Source organism: Haemaphysalis longicornis, unplaced genomic scaffold (assembly GCF_048455015.1).
Source record: "Haemaphysalis longicornis isolate Haplotype H1 unplaced genomic scaffold, Haemaphysalis longicornis Haplotype H1 scaffold_12, whole genome shotgun sequence".
NCBI lineage: Eukaryota > Metazoa > Arthropoda > Arachnida > Ixodida > Ixodidae > Haemaphysalis > Haemaphysalis longicornis.
The window spans coordinates 122,025,299-122,049,203 of record NW_027526225.1 but is presented as its reverse complement, the minus strand read 5'-3'; the positions used below and the strand labels follow the sequence as shown (position 1 = coordinate 122,049,203).

Below are 23,905 nucleotides of genomic sequence, written 5' to 3'. Positions count from 1 at the left end.
TTCTCTGTGGTTATGGCCCCAGGCTTCTATATCAACGGAGGCAGCATCTCTGGCAGAACTCTGTAAAGGACGGAGGTCGAGGACTCGAAACACTTGGCAGCTGCAGGTTCGTCAGGCTGTTGCGAAGGGACTCCTTCGTCGTACACAACCCTGATCACGTCAGGCACCAAATCGAGTTAGCCAGAGTCTCCTAGGTTGGCCCCGTTCAGTTTTTTTTCCAGTACCGAAGCAATCGATTGCGTTACCGCGAAAGTAGACTCTGGTAGTTATTAGCCATTGGTGCCGAAATGCTCGTGCGAATATTTCGAATGGGTGCGCACGGCAGTCAGTTACGGCTAAAAATTCTTTTACCTTTTTGAAGCTCTGCCCAAAGAAGTGAGGGCTGACATGTATATCAAGTGTTTGATGATGTAAGAGGCGAAACGACTTAAGAACAAGTAGCACACGAATGAACGTAGAAGAACGGAACATTGCAAATAATAATGTTGCTGTCATTGTGCGGCAAATAATAGGATTCGCCTAACTTCTACACACGCGTAGAATACGCCGTCAAATGCAACATGCAGAACACGATATCCCGCTGCGGTGCCGTATGATAAAGGGTCCCTTGATAATTCGTCATTACATCTGTCTCGAGTGGTAACGTGACGAGCTCTGATAAATGGTGCACCAGGTAGGCTCCATTTACTAAAAAACTTTGATCGGCATGGTAGTGTCGGTGGCGCTCTCCTATCTGATGCTTGGCGCCGAGGAGTACTATACTTCTGACCTCGGCGTCTCCAGTAGTAATAGTCTTGTGTGTACGACTGCTTGCTGACGACCCCGCGGCAGTGCAAACGCCGAAGAATACTGAGACGAGAGAAATAGCGCAGTGTTCGGAGCCTCATTCCCTTTATCTTCTGGCGTTTCCTCCTCGTATCGTATTTGTCTCCGTTCCTCAGTGAAATATCGAAATCATTTATTCACGATGCTAAGCGCACGAGCGCACTTCTTTTCTCCAAAATAATTTGACCGATAAAGCTCCAAACGAATAGCATACTGAACTCTGTGCACAATACATTCTTTTGCATTTCTCCCACCCTCCTCCCGCATTTTCTCTCTCTTTCCCTGCAACGTCCAGAGGCGGGTCCCCGTGATTGGTGCCTTGACATGTTCGACAAAGTCGTATTGGCTTCTGTCGCTCACGCGGTTTACGAGGACGGCTTGCTCTGTCCTTTGGCGAAGCTCGTCGTTCCTGACAAGGGATTTACGAGCGATATCCTTTGTAGGTAAGATTCTTGCGGACACAAAAGTATACTTCGGAAAGCTAACTTTATTTCTAGTCCGCCTGGGAATCAGAGCTGACGAGCAGCTGAGGCCAGGCCCTCCTGCACCAGGGACGCCCCCAGCTAAGGTTTCCGCTGGAAGAATAAGTTGCAGACGAGCGGCAGTGCCTACCGCACTGCGAGGAACTCTGCTGGGGTGGATGGCCCCTTTTCCGTCGTGATGTGAGTGCACGGAATTTGGTCGGTAGCCCTGATCTGGCCAAATGAAGCGGTGTGAAGCAGAGTGTCTGATGTGCGGGTGTCGACAAATCTCACCGTATACAGATGAAGTGGCAGTACTCTATAGAAAGTGAAACCGGAGCGCCAACCATTCGAGGATGAATGGGGAAAACAGGTCGTGGATCTGTTAATTGGTGGAACTTCTTTTTTGTGGCGCTATTAATTGTTTGTACATGCTGCAAGAACAGCAGCATCTGGGTTGAGGGGCTTTTGGAGGGACTTTTGGCGACGCTGATGAACTAATCCATCGAATGTGTTGAGCGGTGCTTCCTGTTGGAGAATTGAGATGGGGGTGAGGGCTGGTTGACCAGTTATTGCGCGAGTACCCGAATTGTGAATGGATTCGAGTAGCGCACAGTCTGACTTTGTGAGACAGTTGAATTCAGCCTGATACACTAGGCGGGGCTGAATAATGGCTCGGACAAGCGTTTGGATCATCTTGAATGCTGCACCGCCGGGTTTTTTTTTTTTTTTTTGAGAAATTCGACGAAATATGTGCATCGATTGGGATACTTTATGCTTAGAAGAGTGATTTCAATCTATCGCAGCACCCGAGGCCGTGATGTCCGAGCGCAAAAGCCGTAGAGTAGACGCTGTTAGGATAGGCGTACCTTCAACACAAGGGAGGATAGAAGAAGCCGCTTAGCGCTGACGGCCCCTGCGCTGGCCGCCTCTGGTAAGGGAGAGGACACTTTCGCGTTAAGCCTAACGATTTCGGAATATAAAATCAGCGGTCAAATACCCTACAGAGTATCGCCGATGCTGTCGGGTTAAACGAAACCTTTCGCAATAAATGTTCATCTTCGCTATAAGATATGAGTAGACAATCATGGTGACCAGTAATTAACCAAAATACATTGTGTACAGCGATAAAAGTTGACAAAGAGAGCGTTAGGATCATTCACTGTGTTAAGAACTTATACTTCGGATATTTTCCCTGACGTTATGGTTCAGAGCGCGGTGGCAGTTTTTAATTAGTAAAGCTGGTGAGCTCACACACAATGGAATGGGAGCATCCCAATCCCAATAACTGATGGTGAAAAACAAGTTCGTTCCCACTCGGTCATGCGCACAGAAGACTGAAAACGAGCAGTGTTCCTGCTAATGGAGCAGCGAACACGCATGCACTGAAAGTACTGGCAGTAGAGGAAGCGCTACATCAGACGCCCCAATCCATTACGAGCAGTGTTCCTGCTAATGGAGCAGCGAACACGCATGCACTGAAAGTACTGGCAGTAGAGGAAGCGCTACATCAGACGCCCCAATCCATTACTTTGTCGTAGTTTTACCAGCCACTACCTGCACAAGACGCGCCGGGTGGCCTCCCCTCACTGTCAAGTATGCAGTGTCCGTGAGGACATAGAACATGTTCTGTGTGTGTGTCCCCGTTATGACACCCCGCGGCTAACCTGGAAGACAACTTTGGGACTGCGTGCTGATGCCCCATTGAAGCTTTCTGACGCCATTGGTCCTTGGCACTCAACTGCCGCGGCAACACGGAGTACACGGGCTTTGGTGTCATTTCTCCGTGACTCCGGCCTGAACGAAACTCTGTGAATGTGTGCCTTAACTTCACTCCGGTTTGTGCGCCGTGTGCGTGATCCTGCATTTGTCAGTTTGTGTGCTTATTTGCTTTTGTAGTGTCTGTGTGAGTTTTTGTATTTTCGTTTCCCTTCACTTTTGCACATCTCATGTTCATGTGGAGTAGCAAGCCAAGCTCGCTGCCAGGCTGACTTCTCTTCATTCATTAAAGGCATTCCTCCTCCTCCTCGCACGGCATCGTCAGGTTATTGCTGGTCTAACACACACACACTTAGTGATCTTAAGAGGGGAGAGTGTTTGTCAGGTACGCTGATTCTTGATGTCATGAATGGGTCAAGTAAATAACTCTCCTCGGTGCCTTTTTAGACGACTGTCCCGCAAGGTAGGGCAGGATTCACTGCTTTAAGCTCTTAGCAGGCCAGTCTGGTGTGCATGGCTTGGAGTATCGAGTGAAGGGTCGTTTGGCCGGCGCAGGGGAAGGCTGGAGCGGCACAGGCAAGAGCTCTAGCCGAGGGCGCCTAGCCGCTGGTGGACGGGGAGCGCTGACCACCGGCAGTCGCTCCTGGTTTCCCATGGATCACTCGGCCTCCCCCTTGAGCGTTCCACGCTCTTCTGAATCTTCGGGATGGTAACCGAAGCGCCTAAAGTGGCGATACTGGATGCACGCCTGTGACCCTTCTCTGTACGCTCCTCCTCTTTGTGTTCTCATCCATTTGACGCCCATTCGCTCAGGGGGATTGGTATAAAATGGAGCAGTGCCCAATCAGCAGGATGCGATTGCTATATTAGAATTATGAATTAATTAACGGTAGCGTGGCACGTGACAACCAGAAGGCCTTGCCAGCGCATGTCGACAGAAAAGGCGGTAGAAATAGAAACAAGTAAGGCTTACACAAGAGGGTGTAAAGTCTCAAATAGGAAAAAATAAAGGACTCCAATTGATTGACTAAAACAAGACGAACGCACGCGCTTGCGCGCGCACTTGTGATGCTTTGCAATGAGGTTAGGAGGCCTGCGACCGCGGGCTTTAATATCGGTGGACAGTCACAAAAAAAAGTATTGAGGATACAAAGTGGTTGCTCAGATTAAATGAGGCGAAATCATCAATTAGGGATAGAGTACGCTTTGATGGATAAACAACTTTGCTAATGAGTTTAGTGAAGAGCTAAGGTACAGCAATTTCTTCGGCATATAATACCCCCGCGAAGCAGTGAAAGAGAGAGGGGGATGTGGACGTCTGAATAAGCAGAACTACAGCGCCGAATGGTGGGACGTGGTCATTTTCGCCAAAGCCCTGCACCATTGCGGCCCATAGCTGTGATTCTTGTGAAGAAAGGGCGCGACTGCTTCACTCTTCGAAAGGCGGGGCGCCATATTTTGCGCAAAAGCGAAGTTTTTGTCCGGTACGCAAAAAGGGCGGCCTCTATAACACGTAAAAGAAAACACTCACAAAATTTCGGATTTTGGGCTATAAAGTGCGGGCTGCGGTTCATTTAGATGAATCTTTTTTTTTTCCAGAGAAGAAGCCTAGTGATTCACCAACACGCTACATCTCCACGCTTCCAGTGGAGGAACAGCAGTTAAGTGTGATGCGTGAGGCCCTGACGTCTCATCGCGTGAATGGCGAACGCGACGGCACTTGAGTAGAATAGATGTAGGCCAGACATGGAGAACCCTGATTATGGCGAACCTTACGTGTGCAGTGTCACCTGTCTACCTGTCGAAGTAATTCACGCCAACCCACGAAGACGCGAATGCGAAGGGAGATAGATACGCAAACAGGATATAGCATTAAATGAGGCCTCCATAAGTGCACGTAAGCATACTTCAGTGCTTCGAGAGGAATCGTAGTTAGCTTTTTTTCGCGCAATTAAACACCCAATAAATACACGACCAGAACTACGTAAAAAAAAAGTCCTGCCTAAAATAATTATTGGCTTCACCACACTTCACGCGGACAGCCTTTGTAAAAAAATTACAATGTTTTACCACGGCAGCTGAAGATTCAGAGCCTACTTGCCCCATTCTATCATATCTATGCAAATACCGTATTTACTCACATAATGATCGCACACGCATGATGATCGCACGCCTTAAGTTCGTCGTCAAAATATGTTTTTTTTTAGTTCCTGCGCAATGACCTCACCCTGAACTTTCCGCTGCCATACGCCGTGTGTGTGCCAAATCCAGCTGACGATGGTCGTGCTTACCTATGTTTCTTCCTCTTTCAAAGCGGACATGGCTACGTCATTGATGCAGACTTGCCGCTATTAGCGATATCGGCACGCAATTAGTTCATTATTGGTGCGGAAGAAACTCGCACTAAATGCACATAATGTACTCACAAGACAAATAAGAAAACGCGCTCAGCTTGCTGCGTCGGCTGCCCTGTCCGCACTGTGACAGCAGCTGTCACTTATTGGTCGACCTGTTCTCACCTCGCAGCAAACTCTTTCAAGCGCGTTCCGTAATTCATGAAAACACTAGATTTTGAGTCTGTTTGCAAGGCGGCTGTCGTTGGTCTGTGAAGTTTTTCTTATGTTTTTATTGATTAAGTTTATTATGTTCATGAGACCTATTGTAAAAATTGCCATCTCCAACATGATTGCGTTTTCTGCGCTGAAACTTTTTACGTGAAAAATTTACCTCGTGTAATGATCGCATCACTAAATTTGCATCATATTTTTTGGAAAAAAAGTGCAATCATTACGCGAGTAAATACAATGCGTCGTCTTTATACAAATAGTCAGTGCTACTCTGAGGTTCTAATCACCGTTAGGAATGACAGACATGGGCGACGATGCAACTTAAGACAAACACACCGGTGAATGCTTTATATTATCGTCAGTGTGTAAGATGCAATCTGTGCGCGAATATAAACACACCCAGGACAACCTTCTCGGCATCGCTCTATAGCGAGACAACAATAAGACATTCGCTCAAGAGAACCGAAGCTACGATTTGCGTTAAAAGATAAGAAAAACATTGGTCGAAGACCTAGGGTCATCTTTTTGCGATATTTTGATATCGCAGAGTTCCTAATTATTTCACCATTGATTATTGAATCAAAATATTAAAATGTATTTGTATCATCCGGTGTTGTCGGCCGTCGAAATTTGGATTGTTTTCAAGCGAACGAAGGTAAAAGTGCGTTGTAAAGGTAAATTTAGATATTGTCACGTGGCCAAAGACGATGCAGTTGTCTTGAGGGAAAAAGAAGTTTATTGGAGCGACCTCGTGCTCCCCTAATAACTTAAACAATACACAGGCGGCGAAGCAGCAATCAACAAAGTGACGTGCTAAGGCGAGCGTCGACGATTCGAATGCCGCGGCGTCTGCTCTGCAGGCTTTTATCTTTCGGCGTGAGTGTTTCTGGAGCCGTCGATCTATATCCACAACATTGTAGATCAGACAATATTATTCTGGTCTAGTGACGTTAAGGCGAAACAATCTGCTTATCTGTATGACTTAGCCCGTGCGGCATGAAAATAAAGAACGGAAGGGGCACTTCGCTTGACACAGATAACAGAGCCGTGCGTGGCCGGGCAGTAAAAACAAACAATAAATAAACAAACCCATACATGGTTCGTGGCAATGTAACATCCTATAAATATCTGTTATTTCCTTATCTGGTCGCACCTAAGGAAAAACGTTTCGCATATAGCGATTCCAATGACGAATACGTCAGAAAGGAGAAGCAGAGAAAAAACAAGAGACGCGAATACTGTTTAAAGCGTTCACACCGTCCAACTATTATCCTGTATAAACGTCTGATCTTTCCACACGAATTCGCATAAAAGGAATAGTAAAAAAAACGTATTACGTTCTCCAAAGTTGGACCATTACCCTTCTATCAATCGAGCCCCAAAAATTAAACAAGCCTCGAATGAATAAAGCGTATCATTTCGTAAGGACTGTGCCAAACTGAGACAATTGAAACTTCATCAGCGGCGGTCGATAAAGGGCACAGTAGAAATGCTTCCGAAGAATCTCTTGCACAGTTCCTCCTTTCTTTTTCGAGGTGAGGATCTTTGTGTGCCGGTGGTGTTGCGCCAGAAAGAAAACTGACGAAATCGAAGGGAACTTTTCTCGCGCTTGGTCCAAATCCTTTTTTTATTTGAATAGATTGTTTTAGGCGCAGCTACGAAAGCAGGTGAAGCTGATATGGTCACGTATGCGAAAAAAGGTAGGTAGAACCTGGTCGGGATATCTTGAATTTCGTCACAAGAATTCCAGCCGTTGCGACGCCGGGCGCTGGTGCAAGAGGTTTGAAAACTGTTAACGGCTCGACACGCTATCATCAAAATGTACTTCTCTTCATTCGGGCACGAGTAACGAGAGCCTCGGTACGTCGTTGACGATTGCCTTCGTTACATTTGGATCGGATTCGGTGGTTAGCAGCACTCCGTGGTTACCAGGTACGAAGGTGCGAACAGTTGCATGTTATTATTGCGCAAGCATTTGGCGAGTATCCCCAGCAAAATCTGAACAATGCGCCTTGTATCTGCACAAAAATGGGCGAAGATAACGCGTTTAGTTGTTTTAATAGCGTAACTTTAGGTGATTGGTAGCTTTGCAATTAATAGGGTATGACTGAAACCGACAAAGAAGAAAACATATTGGTCCCACATGCAACCGGTCTCTTGATGGCCCGGTCAAAGCTTACTTTCTCTCAATAAATAATCGCTAGCGTTCTCGTGCACGCATTTATTTATTTATTTGTTTTATTACCTCAAGGGCCTCCGCAGTGGAGGCATTACATGAGGGGTGGTACAAAAAATACACTTGGTACGAGCATAGAAGGGTGACATGAGCTCCAGGATAACAAAAAAAAAATGCACAACGTCGGTTCGAAAAAATGTACAAGAATGTAAAATTCAGCGGACACGGAAATAGTATCAATACGCAATGCATTATTTATTTATTTATTTATTTATTCAGGATACCTTACAGGCCCATGGAAGGTCATAGCGTAAGGGGGAGCACATAATTTGTAAAGGGGAACTACCGAAAGAGAAACAAAAAATGTCACAAGGCAAGAAAATAAACACAAGTAAGAAGTCAAAACGCAGCAAATACAATGTTTGAAGAAGGAAAAACACAAGTCAAGAATGTGAACTGAAGTTAACAAAAATGGTATTATGGCTACTGCACGTAGGTATGTATACAATCAAAGCTACAGGAATTCATGAAAGACACAGCCAACATGCGCACTTCGGAGATAATGAATATCGCTAAAAGCCAGAAACATATGAAATAAAAGGTATACAAAAATTGTACAGTGAAAACATTACGGTGCGTAATGATGAGATAAATGGCGTCGAAAGGTTTCATGGCATGAAGCAGATGCGATAACGTCGGGGAGATAATTCCAAAGGCGTATTGCACGTGGGAGGGCAGATGAATTAAAGGCATACGTGGCACCATAAATGCGTGAGAAGCTGAACTGGTTGTACAATCTACGTGACATGGTAAATGGGTGGGGAAGATTAAACTCCGATGATCTCGAGGAATAAATATATTTATGAAATAGGCATAAAAGTGCTAAGGAGCGACGTGTGTGTAACGGTTGAAGGGAGCATTCATGTTTAATCTGGGTGATGCTAGCGTATCCGTCGTAATTAGATGATATGAAACGAGCAGCTCGATTCTGAATAGACTCAATCATGTCAATTAGATAGTTTTGATGAGGAGACCAAATAGAACAAGCAAATTCTAGCTGTGGAAGGACGAATGTTAGAAAAGCAAGTTTACGAACACTAGACGGGGAATTGCGTAAGTTGCGTCGTAGGTAACCAAGTGATCGAGAAGCTTTTGCGCATATGCTAGAGATGTGGTCCGACCAAGACAAATTGGGAGTGACAATGATGCCAAGATATTTGTACGACGACGTCCGTGTTAGCAAGTTACGGTTTATGCTATACGGAATATCAGAGTTAATACGTTTACGGTTAAAAATCATTACATTACATTTATTTAAAATTAGTGACATCAGCCAGGTGTCACACCAGCTTGAAATCTGATTAAGGTCATTTTGAAGGGCTAGATGATCATCAGAATTATTTATTTTACGGTATATAATGCAATAATCAGCAAAGAGCCGAACGCATGATGTTAAATTTGTACCCAAGTCGTTGATGTAAATTAAAAAGAGTAAAGGGCCTAAAACGCTGCCCTGCGGTACACCAGAAGTTACGTCCGAAAGAGTGGAAGAAAAATTGTTGACTACAGTGAACTGCTGACGGAATGTAATAAAGTTGCGAAGCCATGACAATGTTAGTGAATCTAGCCGAAGAGCTGATAATTTTGCTATGATACGACAATGGGCTACACGGTCTAATGCTTTCGAGAAGTCCAGAAAGACACAATCAGTTTGTAAGCCATTGTCCAAGTTAAGGTGCAGATCGGTAGTGAATTCGAGTAGCTGGGTGTCACACGACAAACCTTTTCGGAAGCCATGCTGATTTCCTACGAAAAACTGATTAGATTCAAGATGGCTGAAAATGTGTGACGCAATGATGCGTTCCAGCATTTTGCAGCACACGCACGTTAAGGAAATGGGGCGATAATTGTTGGGTGAGCCTTTGTCGCCTGTTTTATGAACTGGTACAATCTTACCTATTTTCCAATAAGGCTGAAACACAAATATGATGAAAACAACGAATAAAAAAGAATAAGCTGGAAATAGCAATCATAAAGCGAAGGGCATCAAACAAAGAAACGGCACCAATATATCACACAATCCCGGGCGCTGTAAGCGACGACTTGAACTGGTCAAGGTTTCTTAATTGGACCACGTGATCTGGAAGATTGTTCCGTTCCTTTGTAGTGCGAATACAAAATGACTGTGCAAGTGTGTTAGTACGGGGGTGAGGGTATGTTACTTGTAGTTCATTATTGCTTCGGCTAGATGCATGGGGTTTCGGCACGATGTAATTGTTGGGTGATAAAGAATGATAAAACCGGCGAAATAATGCTAGCCTCGCAAGCTTCCGGCGGTGGCTGAGGGGAGGAAGAGCTACGCGTGATTTCAGGTCTGTGACACTAGTAAATGATGAGTAGTCCGAGAAAGTGAATCTAACGGCGCGGTTTTGAATTGCTTCAATGTTATCGGTTATGTACTTCTGATGCGGATCCCATTTGGCGGCTGCATACTCTAATTTAGGGCGGATTAAGGTTTTATAGGCTAGCAGTTTTAAGTGAAAAGGAGCAAGTTTCATTGTACGCTACAGATACCCAAGAGATCTACTAGCGCTGGCGATTAACTTGTTTATGTGGACGGTCCAGGAGAGATCATTCTTGATGTAAACACCTAAGTACTTATAAGACTTTGTGGATTGCAAAAAGGAGCCTGACAGAGTATAATTAAAAGTTAACGGACTCGCCCGTCGTGAAAAATACATTAATTTGCACTTGGAAACGTTTAGTGAGATTTGCCAACTTTTACACCAGTTTGCAATAGTAATTAGGTCGGATTGTAAAGTAAGTTGGTCTTGGTTACAAGTAATTTTGGCATACAGCACACAATCATCTGCAAAGAGACGAATGTTGTTAGTAATGTCGGAAGGCAGATCGTTAATATAAATAAGAAACAGCAGCGGGCCAAGTACCGTACCTTGTGGCACGCCGGAAAAAAGAGGGGTTGTGTTAGATTGCGCGGCATTTACTACGACGAATTGCTTTCTTGTTCTGAGGAAGTTTTCTATCCAGTTGAATACAAATGAATCTAGATTTAGCAGCGATAGTTTGTACATTAGACGGCGATGAGGTACCTTGTCGAATGCTTTTTCGAAATGAAGAAAAATTACATCTGTTTGGATATTGCTGTCGAGATCAACGTGTAAATCACGGGTGAAGGCGGCAAGTTGTGTTTCGCACGATAGTCCCTTACAAAACCCATGCTGTGAGTTAGAAAGGAACTTATTGCGCTCGCGGTGATTTATGGTATGCGTGAAAATTATATGTTCCATAATTTTTGATGGAACGGATGGTATTGAGATGGGTCGATAGTTCAGAGGTGATGATCTGTTGCCACTTTTAAAGGTAGGAACAACCTTCCCTAGTTTCCATTTAATGGGAACACAGCTAGATGACAAGGATTGAGCGAAGAGCAAAGCAAAAATGGCCCTGACAGGAACCTTAACATTTTTCAGGATTTTGGAGTTTATTTCGTCTGGTCCGGTGGCGGACGACAGTTCCATATTTTTAATTATGTTAAGAATTCCACTGGGCGTGATTGAAATCGGGGGCATTGGTTCTGAAATTACTGGTTGTGAGGAGAGGGAGGGGTTCATATCTGTTTCTGCCGTGAATACTGAAGAAAACGCCTTGTTCAGTGTGATAGCAGTGTCACTATCGGTTAGTTCATCATTCTTGTCGTCATAGAGCCTTATCGTGGTTGGAGGAGATGGGTTGACGGCCTTCCAAATTTGCTTCGGGTTATTTTTTAACACATTTGTTAGTGTTATCTCGAAGAAGTTTTGCTTGGCAGCGCGAATGATTTTTGAAAGCTTTTTTACCGCACTTTGGTATGCTTGCCACGTAGGCCGATCATTTCTTGCCTTTGCTTTCCTAAACAATCTTTTCTTTCTACTTATTTCCTTTTTAATTGAGTTAGCGAACTAAGACGCTGACTGTTTGCTTTGAATAGTTACCGTTGGAACACATTTGCCAATTAATTCTTGCATTTTATCCGAAAACAGCCTCCAGTTTTGTTCTACTGAGCGGTCGCAATAACCTCGCTCGAAAAAAGGATAGAATTCTTCGAGTTCAGCGGTAAATCTTTCATAGTTGCCTTTTTCATTTAAGTTTAATTTGCTTCCTCCTCGGTTTTTCTGTCTGAGATGATGATTGAAAAAATGCCAAGATAACTTTATGATCGCTTATTTCCTTTAGGTAATGTACTGCCTGGATACAGCTTGGGTCGGACATGAGAATCAAGTCAAGAATGTTGGAAGTGTAAGTGGTCTCTCTCGTAGCTTGGGTTATTATTTGCGTTAATTGAAAATTTTGAAGTGTACCTAGGAATTGGCTGGACTCCCCAGTGCTTCCATTGAATTGATTAGACCAGTCAATAGTAGGGTAGTTGAAGTCGCCGCATATTATTAAATTTGCTGCGGGATATTGTTTTCGGATAAGGTCAAGGGAATCATTAAAGTGCGTGCAAAAATGGCCATCTGGTTTTGGGGGGCGATAGCACGTTCCGGTACTAGTGAGGTTTGATCGGGTTCGCCAAGCTATGTAGATTATCTCCTGGGGGCTTTGTAATTCTATTTTGAAGTGATTAATTGAATTTTTTATTCCAATTAGGACACCCCCACCTCGGTTTAGTAAGCGGTCTCTGTGGTAAAGAGCAAAACCGGGCAAGTATGGAGTAACTTCTGAGTCGGCAATATGTGATGGAAGCCATGTTTCTGTAAGAATGACGAAATCGCAATCAGCTGATTGGATTACGGCTGATAGTTCTTCGCGCTTGGGAAGAACGCTATGAATGTTGGTATAAAGAATCGGGTATGTGAGGTCAGTAGTAGATATAGAGGCATTCTGCGGCGGATTACGGAGGGGTGAATGTGGCAGATAAGGTTTCGAGATATTTTTCTTCTGCTAGCTACCCCGTTCTGTCCTTTCTTTCACCAATTTATGCCCGGTGTCATAGTAGTATGTCTTCTTTCCAATTATCAGTTTTTTGTACCGTAATTTAATGGGCGCATTCCGTTCACGAGCGAAGCGAATTAGCTCACGACGAACGGAACGCGTTGCGAAACAGAAATCCTCAGATATGCTTATGCTTGTGCCTTTGAGCGTGAAGGCTTTAATAGCACATCATCCTTAGTTTTATAAGAAGTGAAATTTACAATTATCGGAAGAATTTTTCCAGTGGCGATTATGCCGCTACGATGCGCTCTTTGAATGTCCTTCGGTTCCAGTGTTATTTTCAAAGTGTCTCTGCAAATATTGGTTTACAAGTTTTTCGCTGTCTGCCCAAGATTCCGACTCGCCTTCTTCGACGCCGTAGAAGACAAGATTGCGGCGACGCGACCGGTCCTCGGAGTCATTTAGTCTGTCCTCAATGCCAACAAGTCTGTCCGACGTCTGCACGGACGTTGTCAACAAATTGTCAACATTCGACCTCAAGTCCGGTAATGGTTTCCATTGGTCCTGGGTTTTCACTAGGCGTGCAACAATGTCAGCAAGGGTCTGTTCAGCGTTAGTGAGTCGCGAATTAATGGACTTAATAAGTTCTGCTAAAATTTCTGCCTGTCCGGCTTCTAATTTTGATAACGTGGCGTGGACCGTTTAGTCGGTTTAATTGGTTTGGTTGCGTGTGGTAGGGCCTGGATTTTCCTCCACGTCTCCCGACAGTAACAATAGTTCATGAGCAATGTCCAAACACTACAAAGCAACGACACAACGCAGCGCGGGCTCGGCAACGGCACCAGACAACGATTACTTGTCTTCTTAGCATCATTAGTGTCCGGTGTAGGCGGGCACACCGACCGCTGCAGCGCTGAAAAACAACTCTTGTTCGGTCGGTGACACCTAATATACGTGAAAGCAAGCCTCTTCGGCCAGAGAAACGTTGCCGTAGTCGGCCATGTCGGGTGCACGGCTCGGAAACGTAAAAGCTACCGTTGCCAGCGTTTACGCTATACACCGCACCAGTGCTGCCGGTGCTTCGCTCCTAGCTTCTGACGGAGTGGCTACGTCATAAGAAATGAAAGGGAAGCGGAAGAAAGAAATGCCGGCGTTTGCCTATTTCTCAGCAAATGACGCATCTGTGCTCGTCGGACAATAGCCGGGGAGCTACGAAACGTACGATCTTTCTGTTAAAAGAGAATTTCATTCAGCCTTTACTGTCACTTTCAGTCTACCGGATTACACGGTGGTGTCACGGTCTTGAGATAGTTCTCGAAAATGTTGCAAAAATAGCAAAACGTTCTGGCTCCTTGTGGATCTCCGGTAGCCTAATTTGGTTTCCTTGTTTTTTGTGCAACAGTTTTGAGTGGACTGTCGACTTTACGTGGGTGTCTTTTAGAGGTTACACGAGCAGGAAGGCGGTTTATCATAGAAAGACAGGGAGAGGGAGGGAGGGAGGGAGGGAGGGAGGGAGGGAGGGAGGGAGGGAGGGAGGTAAGGAGGGAGGAAGGGATTTTAATCAGAGATGAAGTGAGCATATTTGTTGTCGGGTTCTTCAATCCATGACTACGGCCGACTTTTAAGATCAGAGCTGAAAGCATTCAGAGCACAATTTTTCACATGACTAACATCTACTTTTTCGCATGTGGAACTTCCTTTTAGCGATCAGATTGATTCGGATGAGCGGCGCCAAGGTGTTGCTAGCATGGTCTGCACCGGTTCGAGCCGCTTCGTGGGCCGTGCGGGCAGGCACGGCAAGCGTGTGCGCGGCCCGTTTCGAGGGCAGAAAACGTTTCGCGATTTCCTGATTTATCCATTTCTTGCGAACGACGCGAGGAATCTTCAAGTTTAGCTCAGCGATCGTCGTAGTTGGTCGGCGGATCGCGAAACGAGCCGCAGGTTTCGCTTCAGCCGTAGTCACGTGCCGCCTCGTTGGCTGCGAGAGCGACGCAAGGAACGCCAACTCCTTTTGGGCCTGCTTTGGGGCGACCACTACATCGGCAAGATATCGAGCGCGCTATACGCAAACCCAAAACCCCCAAAACGGCTTGGGTTCTGCGCATGCGCAGTACGGCCCCCAAGCCGCTTGGGGGAAACCGCAGCATTGGGGCTCCCTATTCTAGAACTGTATGTTGAAGCACCCGTGCGTACGGCGCAAACTATGCCTGTCGAAGCTGCACAGCCGTCAAGGCACGTTGGGTTTGACTGACACAACACGTGCCAACTGGCTTAAGTGCCATCGACACTTACACGAACCTGTTTGTCGAATGTGCGCAATTTTTCAGAAACGATTACTATCAATAGTAATAAGAGTGCGCCAGGTACAAATTCGGTGCCAAAACAGAGCACGTTCAGACAGCGGTTTGGAGCGGGCTTAAGTTCAGACAACGCCGCCTGTATAAACATTGCATAACGCGTGAGCGAAAAATGGCCAAACAGCCACTCTCCTGCTGCTCTCTCCTACCCTTCCCCGCTCCGTAGCCTTCCAGCGTGCTTTCGTGTCCGCCAGCCAGCGCCGCTTCTCGGAAACTATGCAAAATACTGGACAGTTTGTTTAGCGTTCCCGAGGCGGCGCTCCTACGCCTTCTTGTTTTTCACCATGCCTGTCTGTCTTGGTCTGTCACTGATAAAACTTCCTTTGTCACGAAGCAAAATCCCTTGCGCTGCCGCAAACTGATGCCGGCTTTGCGCGCTTATCTACTCGGATCACAGGCCCTGAAATTTTCTGAGTGGGGTATCCCACCTCTATCCCCCCCGCATTAGGTATTGTTTTGACCCCGCTTTTCACACTCCGCATCGGTACGCACTTCTAAAATTGAGGACTGTACTGTAGAAGCACCCGGACAGCGTGGCGGGATCCCAGCTGCTTATCCTTTTGTTTCCTATAATTTTCTGAAGTTTACAAGCACGTGATATTATTGGAAAGTAATCGTAGAAGTGAGCGCCTGAACAAAAAACGTGCACGCAATTTTTTCTTCTCTAAATACTCCAGAAAGAAAAATATCAGTAAAATAATGACTGCCCCATCCGAAAATATCGTTTTTCTGTTAGCTATATGTCTACCCTACAATCAGTATGTTCTTACACTATTTCAGTCCGCCTCCGTCTATATCTTTGGAAAAATGCAGCAAGTATGAAGCGAGCGACACGTTGAACGAGATCCCCAGTGCGCCACAGAACTAGCGCCCCGTCGCGGCTAAGATGTAAGCGAAACGGCCCTTGAAGCCCAACAGGCAAGCTGACAGACACACGTCGTAGAAGTGGGTGCAGCGTTCGCGACTCGCGAGCAGTGACGTAAGGCGAGATGTCCGCCGGCACGCGCCACATAGCGGATCAGTGCCTGAACTAAGCGTCCCTACCCTTCCCATTGAAAAGCGCGCGACGCGTCAGGCAACGTTAATACAGGCGGCGTTGGTTCAGAGCAGTACCGCTGCGCCATTTGTAAAAGCAAACGGTAAACAAGGAGTCCTTTCGCCGTACCCAGCAGCCTTAGTCAACATACTAACGGTTGTTTGAGACATATTCCCTGAATGCGTAATCGCTAACGTCGCGGCAGTCAAGATATGCGTGGAGAATTAAAACTTTGGCTTAAAATGTGTGATTTCTCACTGAATACAGCATCGTTTTCTGCCGGACAAGCGGTGGGGCACACCAACTCTTTCGAAAGTTTTACTTTCTCTCACGGCTTTCTCTTCACAGGTCGTCAAAGTGAACGGCTCGTCTTGACGCGTCCTGTTATCATTCCGGCTCCTTCCATGTTTATTTTAGTGAAATTAGGGTGCTTGGAGTTTGGTATCAACCGCTGCTCAGAATACCATTTTTTTTCGCATGGGGCTTAGAATGCTTTTCTTTTAACATTGCGCGTATATCATAATGGTTTATTCACGATAATAAATTAACGCGCGAATGCACAGGTAAACACAACGACATGCGCAGATCGCGCCGACGACGTGCGTCGTCGTGGCGTCGGAGACGACGCACGCTCGGTCGACGGGCAGTACCGTCTCTCAGAAGACCGTTTGAGGTGACGCCTCTTACTTCACAAACGGTCGTATGCATGAGTGCGGCGTTTCCAAAAGCAGCGCGACTTCGGATATGGTGCGTATGGTCGAGGAATGAAATGCAGACAGGCATGTTAGCGTATCCTTTCCCATATGCTTGGCTCCTTGCAAACATGAATCGTGCATTCATGGAATTTCAGCGCGACATCAATCTCCAAACTGTCGTGCGACAAGCACCGTGCGCAGAAACCTTTGTCATGACTGCGGACGTTTTGTGCATCGCTTGATGACACAGACGGTTTCCGCACCACGGGCCGCCATTCGACTGCAGATAAGCCAAGCGCCGTCCCTGAAAGTTACAGGCAGATAAGCGTCTGTCGAAGCATTGAACCGACTGGGAGCGTCGCCTGCCGCATCGGAAAGCCTGAACGCCGCTTCCGTTATGCGTGAGTCTTTTGCGGTCCAGAGATTTGCTCTGGTGCACACGCTGCGTTAGCCTAATCCCCTTCCTTCCTCGAGTGCTTCGCTTGTTTCCGCACCCACGAAAGATGTACTGTAGAAAGCGAAACAGTTTGTTGGTTCCCTAGGAATGTGCTCTGGTGTGTTCTACATGGCTGCTGTTACTAAAGCGTGGAGCGACGGACGGTGCTGAAGGGGACGACTGCCAAGGGTGAGAAGTTCACTATTTTAAAGGGACACTGAAGTGAATTTGTCAAGCTCCCGTTTTTGCTTGCACTGCGTAGACTGGCTCAAATTAGCACACTTTTCATCGTTTATCCGGTTGACAAATCGGTAATTATTTTACAAAGCGCGAAAGAAGAAAAACTACCATGCGCGGTTTGCGGCGGCCGCACCAACTAAGGCTGTGACGTTGGGAGGAGGGGCGCCATGATTGGACGATGCCCAAGGTTAGCAATCAAACAAGTTTCGGTTTCGGTTCTGTAAAACATAACCAATGGCGTTGTTGGATGGGCATTCTCAATATCTCAGTAATCATCGTACCGCGCTTCTGCCATGTTGTCGGCTGTAAAATGCACAAGATAAGCCTCCCAGGACGGCTTGTAGTCGTAGCATTCAGTAGCCGAGACCTACGCAGTGCATGAACGCCCTCCGCGTACCCGCAGACGCCCAAATGTCATGCGCTTTTCCCCCATATTTGGAGCTTGCCTCCCTCATGCCTGTATCGTAAAAAGCGTGTTCGCACCAGGCCAAGGGTCTGTTCATTCTGGCCTGTGCCCACTGCCTGCAAGCAGTCGGTGCTTATGGCAACAGCACGCCAACGAGAACTCGCTAGCGCGCCAGTGCCAGCCTGCGCGCGTTTTGTGAACTAGTTCGTGTAGCCATGAACGTTGTGGCCCCAAAAAAGGTGAACTCAATATAGAAAACATCGGCGGAAAACAAAAAAGTTAACTTGCAAAAAACAAAAAGCACGTACCCGCGGGGATTCGAACTCGTGACTTGCAAAACACTTGCGGTGGCATACCTAGCGCCCCAGACCACTGAGCCACGGAACGGTATGGGGAGGCTTTGCTAATATAGAGTATATATTGTACAACCGGTTTACACTTTTATTTAGTTTTGGCATTTCAAGCAGCTTAGGTGACTATTTGTTGTACTGCGCTCGTGCAGTAAGCGTCGCCCGAGTTTCCACAGTAGCTCACGTCTAGCAATTGCATTTCGTAGACGGAAAAGCGTTCGCAGATGCGTAGTCGTGCTGCTGACCGCTGTGCTTGTTCGCCCAGCGCAAAAAAGTGCTTCCCGCGCCCTAGTTTTACGCTGTACGGTAAAAATATCAGTTGATTTTATTTCCTTAGTACCTATATTGACTTCGCTGACTCTTCTCCCGCCTTCAAGAGGCCTTATATTTTCCTACTGGCGTACCAGTCAGCGAAGCGTCGCATGTGCGCTTGTGCAGCGCTTGTGTGAAGCGACCTTGACTTGGAGCTAGATACAGTGTACAAACTAACCAAGTAAAGAAAGGCACATTCTTCCATTCACAAACGTGTCCTGGCTTCGTTTTAACTGAGCGAACGAATTACGACGACCCGTCGGCGGCCGGTGGACGAAACGCTGGGCCGACTGACTCTGTCTGAAGGCCGGGGAGCCGTGCAGTAGCGCAGCCAATTGCCAGCTCATCCCCTCCTGACGTCACACGAAAACGCCACAGAAAATGGGCGAGCGTAAAGAGAGGACAGCATTTTCGAATTAGTTTTTCTACTAAATAAAATCGCGTAAACGCGCCTAGAGTGGTCGAAACATGGCCTGGGGACTCCGGACTACAATTTGCGCTAGTAATCCCGCAATGTTTACATATCACTTCAGTGTCCCTTTAAGTGCGAATGCACTTCTTAAGCGAGCCTGAATCGTCCGCCGCCGTCGTCCGCATAGCAACAGCTGCGGGTGCGCGCACTCCTCGTCTTCCCTAGCAACGGGGGGAGATGGGCGCGCGCTACTCTCCTCGTCCTCTCTCCGCTCAGTGACTGCGGGTGTTGGGCACTTCCTCTCCACTTCGGGCGGGAGAGCTCTCGCGTAGCGGGCACTCCGCATTCCGACGCGTGAGGGCGCTCGTGTAGCCCTCGCCGTAACGACGGGCGCTACTCTCCTCCTCCTCTCTCCGCTCAGTGACTGCGGGTGTTGGGCGCCTCCTCTCCACTTCGGGCGGGAGAGCTCTCGCTCGCGTAGCGGGCGCTCCGCATTCCGACGCGTGAGGGCGCTCGTGTAGCGGCCGCGTGGCGCGGGAGGGTATTAGTCGAGCGCGCGCCGTCGTCGAGAGCGGTCGCTGGTCCTGCATCTCGATAACGATGATGGCGGACCGGGCAACGGTACCAGCAATAACGAGTGAAATATCTTTCTTTGTAGTTGTGTGCGTGTGTGTGATCTCTCGACTACTCATTAAGATCACGATATCCACCGTAATCGCGCAATCAACAACAGTGCATTCGCACTTACACACTCTCCCCCTCGGGGAAGTGCGAGGGAATTTTTTTTTTGACACTTTACTCTTTTTTGCCACAAACGGCGCAGTCACTGAATGTAGAGAGTCAAGTCTGGTGAGCTTGCCACTTTTTTGTTTTTTTTTTATTTCGTGTAGGCAACATACTTGACTTTCTGGGGCAGTAATTTTCAGGTCTTCTCCGGACCCAGGAATGCACCGCGGTGTCTCGTGTCGCCGTGAGGGACGAGGCGGACTCGGATGTCCAAGCTATGTACAGTTTATGTACAGGAATTATTTACAAGGCATATACAACGGGAGCAGAACTAGCCCGCAGTGGGGCTTAGAAGATTGCCGGTGTCTAGCCGGCGCAGGCGGGACTCTCCCCGTGACCTGCGGCAAGTTCAGAGCAAAAAGACCCCCTTCTTCTCGCCGAGCTCGACATAAATACCCTCGGTGAGGGAAGGGGAAAGGTTAAAAAAAAAACAAGAAACGGCAAGGCCGGGTACAATACTCCCCGACCGAGCAAGGTGCGTTCGGAGAACCTCCACGCATGGTCGTCGCCACCCAACTTGTCAAAGAGAGCGGCGCCTTTTTGTCCCGGAACGGACACGACCCTGCTCGTTTCCGTAGGCGCCGTGCGTCGAGACGGCCTAATTGTTAGCGGCCCTCCGAAGGGTGACGGCCGTCTCCGCGTCTCCGTCGTTGGGGGCACCCGCAGTGCAACGACCTCCATGGTCAAACCTTACACCTCCTACACAAGATACATTTAATCCCACTAGATTAAATGGATTAAGACGAAAAAGTAGGTTTGATCTGCGTTGCCAACAGTTCAGGGGAACACGCGCAAAAAAGATATAACATGGCGAGGCGCAGACTGAACTAACGCGCAACTCTAGCGGCAAAAGAAGCCATGAAGACAGGCGCATGCACACAACACAAGCCATGGAGCCCACAGAAAAGGATGAGGTCATCTCGTAGAACACCATGAGTGTCCGCCGCGCAAGAAATGTAAATGTTCGGTTACGCTGCCTCCGTCAGGCACTGATGCGCACACTTACGAAAAAATGCACAAAAACAGTCTGCCGCGGTCACAAAATAGTTCATCGTGCCGCACCAAATCGGAGGTGGGCGAAGTGCAGTCCGGTGGTTGCGCGGTCGAACACATTGCACCACGCCGTCCCCCACCCCAAACCCGCCGCGAGTACCGCTGTCCGAATGAACGTTATGCATTACATTTACAATTAGCGCATTAGCTTCACAGTTACGGAGTGATGGGGGGGTAGACGTCAGTAGCTGAGGTTTTCGGAGTCCTAGGTGCCGTAGAGCCAAAGCTCCGATTTGAACAAACAGCGGATTGCCCAAAAGGGCTCTACCACATTAATTAGCTGCTTGGTTTTCGGCCTTGAGTAGAAACGCCCTACGCCCGACTGAAACTGATGCTCCGCTTTGTCGCGTGCGTATTGGTCGGGGGCATGTTTACGCGGGCCTCTACGCGACAGTCCTGCGCTTGCCGTGAAGCTAGGTGCGTCGCCCTGACCCACCTTGACCAACTGTGGCTTTTTCGACGGCGGCAATCTATCCGGCATAGTTGGGGTTGCTACTAGCTTTACCCCTTTCTCGCCAAAATGGTGGGAGGTGCTCTTACCGGCAACGTGGCCAGTCAAGCGTCGCCTCCGGCCACGCGTCGTTCCCGACGAAAGCGCCTTCTTCTTAGCGCGGTGTCTCGGCCTGGGAGACCCCCGACGGCATCTGGCGCTCGGCCGCGTGGCCGTAAAAATACGGTCTGCATGCGGTGCGACCGGCGGTGCTACCGGCTGCCTTGGTCCGAGCGTATCAAACTCGCCCTCAACCGGCGGTTCACCAGCAGCACCCCTTGTTGGGTCAGCCAACTTCCATACGTTCGACACGTAGTTGCCGGTGCCCTCTTGCGGCACACCAGCGGCCGGTGTACCCAATTCACGACTCCGGGCAACTGGTTCGAGCTTTGCGGAAGGCGTGACGGGTTCGCGCGTAACTGACAGTGGCGTTGCCTCTACCTCCAGCTCTACAAATCCACCCGCCTCGGCTTCGCACTCAACTGCTGCGCCACCCGTGTCGCCCCCGGCCGGGTCTGCCTGCTCAAAGGCATTCGAGTCGCGGTCGCATGCTCTTTCCAGAAGTTCGGGACTAACCGCCGGTATTAGCAGGGCACATGGACCGGGTGGTTCGGGCACGGAGTCGACGACGACAGGAGATGTCTCTGCATCGCGGCAAACATCCTCGGACGACCCCCCGTTGCGCGAACCTCCTTTAAGCTCGAGCGCCACCTTTCTCCGATGGGCTTCCAAACGCGCCCTTGCGACTTCAACCTCTTTTCTAGCAGCTTGAAGTTTTCTCTCCCACTCGTCTTTACAGAGCTCCCAACTTGACATCGCTCTAGATTTAGCTGACCTAGCGCGGAAAAATAACAATCATCAATACCCCTTTCGGACAGCGGTAGTCGCGTGCGGGTGAAAAGGGGAAGGGGACTCACTTTTCCGTTGCGATGGCCCGGTGCGCAGGCTGTAGCTCCCAAACGGCGCTCGCGACGCACCGCCGTTGAGTTGGTGACGATAGAGACGCTTCCCTTCGCTGTATCCTCACGCTTCTCGGTGAGACTTGGAGGCTGTCTTCGTGAGCTCGAACTGCAGGCTCGAGCTGTAGGTGTGCTCCACGGGAAGGAACGGTCAGGACTCGCTCCTTGAACGGTGCTGGGCTCGTTCTCGTTGTCCTCGTAGGTGGACTCAGGCGTGCGGTGATTCCTGTTCTGCCGACTGCGCCAGTAAATTTCAGGTCTTCTCCGGACCCAGGAATGCACCGCGGTGTCTCGTGTCGCCGTGAGGGACGAGGCGGACTCGGATGTCCAAGCTATGTACAGTTTATGTACAGGAATTATTTACAAGGCATATACAACGGGAGCAGAACTAGCCCGCAGTGGGGCTTAGAAGATTGCCGGTGTCTAGCCGGCGCAGGCGGGACTCTCCCCGTGACCTGCGGCAAGTTCAGAGCAAAAAGACCCCCTTCTTCTCGCCGAGCTCGACATAAATACCCTCGGTGAGGGAAGGGGAAAGGTTAAAAAAAAACAAGAAACGGCAAGGCCGGGTACAATACTCCCCGACCGAGCAAGGTGCGTTCGGAGAACCTCCACGCATGGTCGTCGCCACCCAACTTGTCAAAGAGAGCGGCGCCTTTTTGTCCCGGAACGGACACGACCCTGCTCGTTTCCGTAGGCGCCGTGCGTCGAGACGGCCTAATTGTTAGCGGCCCTCCGAAGGGTGACGGCCGTCTCCGCGTCTCCGTCGTTGGGGGCACCCGCAGTGCAACGACCTCCATGGTCAAACCTTACAGGGGCCTACCGACGCAAAAGTTTCAAGGTTGTCGTGGCACAGCGCTGGGCACATTTAGGCTGCCAAAGGGTGCTCACAACTCTATCCACCGCGCAGGTCAGTTGCGCAAGTTCATACAGTCCTGGAACTCCTGACATTTGCCTCGCTTGGTAAAGTTTAGCACTCCTTGTTAACAAATTGAAGTCTCGTGCACCTTGGAGTGGAATGCAGCCCAAGTAATTGAGAAAAATGATTGGAAAGCGCACATTGACAGCATGCACAAGCACTTGGCTTGTCTGAGGCACGATGGACACGCATCGTCTTTGCTATGAAATACAAGAAGTGCTATTTGGCTGTTTTCTGAGACAACCTTCGACTCGCGTGCTATGGCCCACTGTTACGGCTCACGTGCTACGATGATCCGCGTTACACATCGCTCTTGGTTTTGGTCTGGGCCACAAATCAATTGCTGCCGCCATTACTCCAAAGCAAAAAGGCATTGAGTACCCCCCTCAGCAGGTGCAATGAGTGGAAACAGCTTCTCTGGACATTCACTTTCACAAGATCGGTACGGCGCATCAATTTTTTATCTTCCGGACGCCAGCATTGCCACGCAGGGACAATTAATAGCCGTACGTCTATATGTGGGCCGCAACAAGTCCTCGTCCCGGGATTCTGTAACGTCTCGGGGACGCAGTGGGGATGGGCATCGTTTTCGTTTCCTAACTCCAACTCCTAACTTTGGGCTTCGTATGTCAGCGTTGTTAGGGACCTCGGGTGCGCGCGCAACAAACTTCGCTATTCCGACGATACCCATTTCGGAGCCCGTTGCGCTTGCCATCGACATCGCCCTTAGGCTACGTCAAGCAGTTGTTAATTGTATTCCCAGTACACCGGCGACCG

At 48.4% G+C, this 23,905-nt stretch overlaps 1 protein-coding gene across 4 annotated transcripts in view; it reads left to right on the top strand.

Annotated features, from left to right (window-relative positions):
* Positions 1-23,905, top strand: part of LOC144163424 (uncharacterized) — a 204,055-nt gene that overhangs the window by 49,896 nt on the left and 130,254 nt on the right. Inside the window, exon 3 of one of the 4 annotated variants that reach the window (XR_013320928.1) lies at positions 11,982-12,154. The exons of the other annotated variants lie outside the window; for them this stretch is intronic. The gene's annotated coding sequence lies outside the window, so the exon portion shown is untranslated. Of the gene's footprint in view, positions 1-11,981; positions 12,155-23,905 lie in introns of those variants that run through there. 4 annotated transcript variants of the gene reach the window in all.